Here is an 8,074-nt window from a genome sequence, read left to right on the forward strand (position 1 = left end):
TTCTTTCATGACACTGCTAAGGTTATTCCCATCCAAATTATACTTATAATTCAAATTATGATAACCCATACCGTTACAGTGGGTTTATAGTTGTAGATGACCTTAAATAACCATGTATGTTAGTTGACACGCTTTTTCCTGTTACCTTACCTTAACTTGATCCTTGACAAGAGCAGAGCAAAAACAACCATGGTTTAATGGAAGTAACCTCAACTATGAAAATCAATTTTTGCTATAACAAATTTGACAGTTATGTATATACGAAGTTCTTTTTTATAATTAAAACGATAATATAAGTAAACAAAATTTCTGAGGGTTATTATATTTAAGTCTTATAAGTAAAAGGACTACATTAAAGAAATCCAATTTATTAATTAAGTAATTGATAACCTACAACATTCTCATATAAATATGAAAAATGTCATGATGAAGAAAATGAAATTAAAATTTTTGTAGAATATTCACATCATTTAATTAACAAAGATGTTTATATCAACAGGAGCATTGCTTGTTTTTGTACTGTGTTGGTTTATCCCATATGGTAATGTTTTATATTTATAATGTAGCAGGATATATGATAATAATAAAAGTAATAAAATACTGTGTTAATTCAAATTAATTAACTCATCAGTATATCCGTAAGTGTATCAAACTAAATCTGAATCTAAGTTTTGTTTTTTATAAAACGTAGATATAATTCAGCAACATCAATAGAATAGTTTAATTAGCAGCTTTAGAGATGCTTAGATGATGCTTGCAATCTATATGTTAAAAATTAGCAATATTATGATTTATTCAATGCAGAATGTGATATATTACAATGATGCTATTAAGTGTTTTATATAATTAACTTAAATAAGTACAACAGTAAACGAATCAAACAACAGATTAAACCACTACCAGGGTCGTTCATAAGAATTTTCATATATGGAGTCGTACAATTAAACACGTGAATTGGAGCAGCATTTCTTGCAATATTTAAGTTTCTATGTAATGCAAAATTGTTTCATTGTTACTTAGAAACCAACAATCACGAATAGTACTATTAATGTTTGATTACTAAATTCAAAAGTTTGGGCTATTTCATTGTAATTTTCACCGAATCAGAAATAAACCTGATTCAACTGACTTATAACGTATTGCATAAACCAGTTACAGGACTATTACATTTTGCACTATTATAGCCATGATAAAGGAAATGAACTGTTTTAAAGCAATGCCAATCATTCTAATCAGTTGATTGTTATGGAAAGTAGTTATATGATAATAATTCCTGAGATGTAAAAGAATAGCCGATTACCTTGTGCTATGGTCGTCTTATCCAGTCGTGTCTCAGTTGTCATTTCGAAGAGATACTCATGGCTCGACCACAAATAAGGTATTTAGATGTTTCACTTATGCGAAGAGCACTCGTATAAATGGAAGCCCGCCAATCATGGCAAGCTGTTGCGAATCGGCCACATCTGATGTAAAGCATTGTTAACAGAATGGAACTAATGCATGCATGTTAGATAGCATGCGTTGTTATTTAACATCAGTCACACATGCGGCTTTCTCACGTCGCAGGTTTTCAAGTTTTTAATTTTTAAGACTTGAATATATTTTTTCTTCTCTTGAAAAAGTATTTCATTTTAAAATATATTCTCAAAAATATCTCTTTTCGTTTCCAAGACTTCAATGGGTTTTTTTTATCTCTTGAAGAGCTATTTGGTTTTTAATTATATTCTCAAAGTATCTTTACTTTTTACTAAGTCTAACAGTCAAAACAGAGCAAATAATAGACAGAATGGCTAAATCATGATTTAAAGAAACTTAACAAACAAATTGACAATACTTAAAAAAACATATCCAAGAAAAACAAATCAACAACATGTGGAGAGAACCAGATTTTTAGAAAGATGAAGACACAAGGTTGTGCGTCGTGCAGTCAAATCAACCTGCATGAATATGTGTTATTAACAGGAGTGATAGTTTAGCAATTTTACACCTTCTGTAGCTCGGACTTTGGTAATCCAAACTATCACATATTTTCAGTAGATGTACTCTACTGGACTCTTACTTCACATACCAAATTTCAAAGCAATCCATTAAAAATGTCTGAGATATAATCACTAATTTTGATTGAGTTCCTTCCTATTTTTTCTTTGGACCGCAAGTACGGAACATTTATTTGATAGAAAAACATACTTGACTTTTACAGAGTTTTGAAATTTGGTACACTGATAGATCTTTACAACCTACAATTATGAGTCACATTTGGTGTAAATATAAGTCACATGTGCAAAGTTATTCAACAAAAACCGCTCAATTTTGACGAACATATTTGCTCACGCCTACGCAAAAAATCACGTGAGCTTTCGGTCTAACATTTTTACTATAGTTTTATCTAGGAGTAAAAGTAGACCGTTTTTAGTTTTTTGCAATTCGAGTTAAAGACAGCTGATTGAGAACAGCAAAACTAAAAGGTTAAAGGACGTGCAGATACATAAGTATTAGTTAGGCCAAGCAAACTAGTTCAGTTTTCAAAATGATCCTACGGGTGAGCGGTTATTATTGATTATTCACTGCCCACTTTTTAGCACAAATTTACTAAATTTATTATATTATCTTAATTAAAGAGCGTTTAGCGTCACGTGATATTATCTTAAGCAACTAGCATAAATAATGATGTTTGACCGATTTCACGGGGGTGATGAAAAGAAACCGTTAATCTAAATTCCATGGCGTTACCATAATGGAAAAACTACCATCATACATTTGAAAGAATCTGGTTGGTTCTGTAAAGTAAAGGTCTGTTCCGAATAATAGGGTTTCGATCCTAAAGCTAATGTTAGTGTCACTTTCTTACATACTGTGGTTTTTTTTTTTTTTGGTGTGTGTGTGTTGACAAAAAGTCATGATATCTAATCAAAAACACCTTAGGTGTGAAAAAGAAGGTGCAGCCAAAAAAAGAACCGAGTGTGTGATTTAAAGGAATGAATTCAAAATTTGCGGTCAAACTGGTAGCTACATTTATAGCATTGATGAGAATTTTACAGCAAATATTCAGTCATTAGTTAACTAGGTCGCGTATTTCGTTTTACCCACTATCATGCCCCAAGTCGAACAAAAAACGCTGCCTGGCTAACTAATCAATGAATATTTGCTATAAAATTCTTATCAATGATATAAATGTAGCTACCAGTTGGCCACCAATTTTGATTTCATTCCTTTAAGTCGCACGCTCAATACCTCTTTGGTCGCCCCTTTCTTCACACATAGGGTGTTTTTGATTAAATATATCTTATCTTTCAAGAAACACACAAGCTCTGAAGAAGAATAAATATGGTAAACAGTTATAAACAAATTACCAATAGCCAAACATTCTCCAACACAGCAACAAGTAAATAAATGAATTGCAAGAAATAATACGGAATAACATGACATTACCAGTCATTTACAATATGAGAGTATTCTTATGAGTCGTTATATTATGCAAACGCATACCAGAATACACATACCATATGGATATAGTGGAGAATACACGAACCATGTGGATATAATCGAGAATATATCTACCATATGGATATAATCTAGAATACCCCTACGATATAGATATTAAACAATAATTGCACCTGAGAGGTAACAAGAATGAAAAAGGACGAAATAATTATAGACAATTATAGATAGACTATTAACTAAATATGAAATAACTTTCTCGACAAATTTATTTCAGAGCGGAAGAAATTCCAAGATACAGTTTATATTATTCGTAACTTCAGATGTCAGTATTTTGAGATGTAGCTGGTCAGTGTATTAATATGTGTCGGATATGTTGGTAAACACGAATAAGTAAATGTACTACATTCACTTATGCAAACTGAAAATTAAATCATACAGTTAGTTATAATCAATGTGATATCAAGGTAAAGATAACCAACAAGTGATTATTTCTCGTCCAACGTATGCAAAAGTAACAGCTATATAATGTAGATAAATATCCACAGTAAATATTGACCAAGTTTTATAAAATAATAAATATGAAGTTGTCTGTAACAGCTTACTAGAATCCTAGTGAAGCTACGAGATCTAAAACAATAAGTGTCATTGTAAATTTCATACGTTTGTTAGATTGCTGTTAAGCATGAAACTGCACAATGAGCTATCTGTGTTATGCCTATCACAAGTATCGAAACCCAGTTTGTAGCATTATAAACCCTCACACTTACTGCTAAGCCATGTTGGGAGAGAGAGTCAATTTCATACATGATGCTCCTTCAGATTGTTTGGATATAGCTCTGAAATTAAGATTTATTCATGAACAAAATATCCAACATGAGAAACAAACATGCAGCTGCAAACAAAATATAGCTTGAGTTAATATTCAAGATGTTTTGTTAGGCAAACTGAGAGACTTTCAATCATATACAAGTAAAATTAATTCTAATATTAACTGTTGTTCAGAAATCAAAGAAAAATCAATCAATCTTCAAACCTAAAGTATACACTTGTTAACAGGAAAGACGGAGAATTTATAAAAATAGAGCTTATTACTATACTCATAGAATATATTAGTTTATCTATGGTATCTAACCTTACCTCTGGTTATAATAAAGTTAAGTAATGTATGCATTTATGATTAAAATCATTAAAATTAAACTTGCTGTTATTCCATTAAACTCCAGTTAAGATAATTCCTGACGACATAATTAATTATAATCAGAATCCAGTAATAACTTAGGTTTAAATTCTGAGCATCTAGCATTTTAATGTATAAAACCTAACAATAATGTGATTTATTATCAGACACTTGTAATAAAAATAACCTAATGATAAATAGACAGAGTGAAATTTTGTTTTATTTTCTCAACTTCTAATGTTCAGAATAACATCTTTAATCTCGATGTTTGACCTGAAATGGAGTATATTAAAATTATAGTTGATAAAAAAGAATAATAATATTAAGTTTAAGTATAACTAAAAAGCAACAGTTAAGCTTCTACTGTAATCTTATTAATACATCAAATACTATATTAGCCAAATGAAAGCCTAAAAACTTAAGGAAGAAAAATAAGAAGTTATTTTTTTTTTAAATATACAACTCATTCTTCTAAAAACACTGTTAAATAAGGTTGCTTGTTTGTAGTTAAGGATAGCGCTCCAAAAGGGGTTACCGAAATCCGATTTTTAACATTATCAGCCTTCAGACTTATTTCTGGAGGTCCCTGTTAAATAAGAAAAATAATTTAGTTGAAATCACAACAAGTAAACAGAAGCAAAACGATTTTTATTACTACTGTAAAAGCACTAATGAAGAAAAAGATTCGAATTCTATCTGGAAAAAAAGGTTAAAAGTTACTTAATGGATACTGAAGTTAAAAATTGTTTTCGAAAGTTTAATTGTAACATAGTAATATAGCTGTAGTAATTGACATACTTAAGATTAACATGTCAAATAAAATATACGGAAAAATTGTAATTAAGAATAATGAACTCATTTAATTCCGTAAAATATGGTAAAATAACAATATTACTGAAATAATTTAAAATAACCCAAACTTTAATTATTATTTTCTAGTAAGTATTATTACAAATGAAATTCCAAATTATAATTTATTCGATGAAACTTATTTAAAAAATAGGAAAATAAAAAAAGATATTCAGTATATTGAAAATACATTACACGGAAAGTCAAAATAGAATTTCTGATGTCGAAAACTAAACTGATTTTTATATGAAACTTACAAACAGTTTTTCATTATGCCGTTTCGTTCCAGGCAAAGAAGCAGTTTAATAAAAACACTTTAAGTTAACATGTATGTATGTGTATGTAAGTATGCCGTTTCGTTCCATACAAAGAAGTAGTTTAATAAAAACACTTTAAGTTAACATGTATGTATGTGTATGTAAGTATGCCGTTTCATTCCATGCAAAGAAGTAGTATAATAAGAATACTTTAAAGTAACATGTATGTATGTGTATGTAAGTATGCCGTTTCGTTCCATACAAAGAAGTAGTTTAATAAAAATACTTTAAGGTAACATGTATGTATGTGTATGTAAGTGTGCTGTTTCGTTCCAGACAAAGAAGTAGTTTAATAAAAACACTTTAAGGTATCATTTATGTATATGTATGTAAGTATGCCGTTTCATTCCAGGTAAAGTAGTTTAATAAAAACACTTTGAAGCAACATGTATGTTTGTGTATGTAAGTGTGCCGTTTCGTTCCGGGCAAAGGTTGGCGAGGTAAAATGTACCGTTACAATATATTATATATCAATGGCTTCATTAGGTTTATGATGAATTTAATATTATTTAATTTATCAGTACATCGAACGGGTCATTCGTTTTATTAATACGTTTATTTTTTACTACTTTCAATTGAATTTTGCAATAAAACATTTATTAATACCTTTACGATTTTAGCAAAAGTGCCTTTTAAGTATAAGATATATATATGCATATATAAGATTTTAATATTATTCAAAATAATATTATTATAAGATTCATTCATAGGTTTATAACTATAAAACCTGTAATATAAACAACGTGGTAGATCTGAAAGTTGTAATTCCTATACGTGTGAAGAGATCATAAAGAAAATCCCATACTTAAAAATGGCTGAAGTTTAAACTACTTGTTTTAGAAAAACTAAATTTCACCAGAACCATTTTGAGACTCATAGTTTCACTCGAGAACGTTTGGGTATAGTTTAGCATGTTTCTAAGCCATATTATTTATTACATATTCAAACAATTTTTCTTAAAACTAGCGATTCTGTTACTTATGTTTTGACTCTCTTTTCCCACAATAAGAGGTTGTTGATTTGAATAAAATAAGCGTCAGTACGAGTGCAGTGTTTATTTCGAGGATCAATACACACTGTCCAGAACAGATGACGCTTCAATTCTGTTACTTATATATTAGTGATAGTTGTTAATAATTTACTTATGCAACATCAGTTTAGAAGTAGACTCAGTCAACTAACATCTTTAGTATATTATTCGGTCTTGTCAATATTTAAAGAAAGTAGTAGTTGTAAAATCGAATTTTACCGTACACTACAGTTTCTTAGGTTGTCTTTACAAGTTTCGTTGTGTAGTACAGTAACAAACCATAGTTTTCTAACAGAAATGTGTAATAATCCATAATATTCAATCTTAAAAAACAGCTCTTCTACTAAAAGTGTTTTTAAACTAAAGAGTGTTTGTTTGTTTGAAGTTAAGCACAAAGCTACACAATGGGTTATCTGTGCTCTGCCCATCACAAGTATCGAAACCCGGTTTCTAGCGTTGTAAGTCCGCAGACATACTGCTGTGCCACTGGGGACAACTAAAGAGTGAACGAATAAATTATACCCACATCAATAAAGATATATATATGTTTAATATCGTAACAAGTTCAAGTCGTTGTGTTTAATCAGCAGTAGATGACGTAAGCACAAAAGCAACAGTGTCAGTAAACTTACAGATTTACAGAAAGTGATTATTAAGAACTTCTAATTGTGGATAAAGTAAAATATATCAAAATATTTTCGTCAGGTTTAAGGTCCCGTGGTCCCTAATGCTAGAACACGCACCACAGACTTAGAGAAAGGGCTCAGAATATGCAGGAAAAACTAAAAATATAGATCCTATTCTTGGAAGGTTACAGAATTAGTTATGAAAATCTATTTATTATTTTACGCATATTTAAATTCTCTCTTTTTCTAAAATTCTGTATTATTGCCTTGGTGGTTTATATTTTAACACTGTTGGTCTCTGAAATTTCTAATATATATTTGTTGTAAAGAATTTGTTATTATATTTATTTTAATATCAACGTTTGTTTGGATTAAATTTCTATTTGGGAACATACGTGGCTTATAGTGTTAAATATGTATTACGAAACTCCCACCTATTCCCCAAAGTTGTAGAAGATTCTCGAGAGTAAGAATCAACAAAATACACAGCGTGGTCACAAGTAAATAGACACCACCTTTTCAGAAAAAATGCAATTTTTCAGTCATATTCACATGAATTGATATATTTATAATTCAATTAATATCTAGTAGATTTTCCTTTCGCTTTGTGGAGTTCGTTGATTCTTTGGGGCAT

This window comes from Limulus polyphemus, unplaced genomic scaffold (genome assembly GCF_000517525.1).
Source record: "Limulus polyphemus unplaced genomic scaffold, Limulus_polyphemus-2.1.2 Scaffold133, whole genome shotgun sequence".
Lineage (NCBI taxonomy): Eukaryota > Metazoa > Arthropoda > Merostomata > Xiphosura > Limulidae > Limulus > Limulus polyphemus.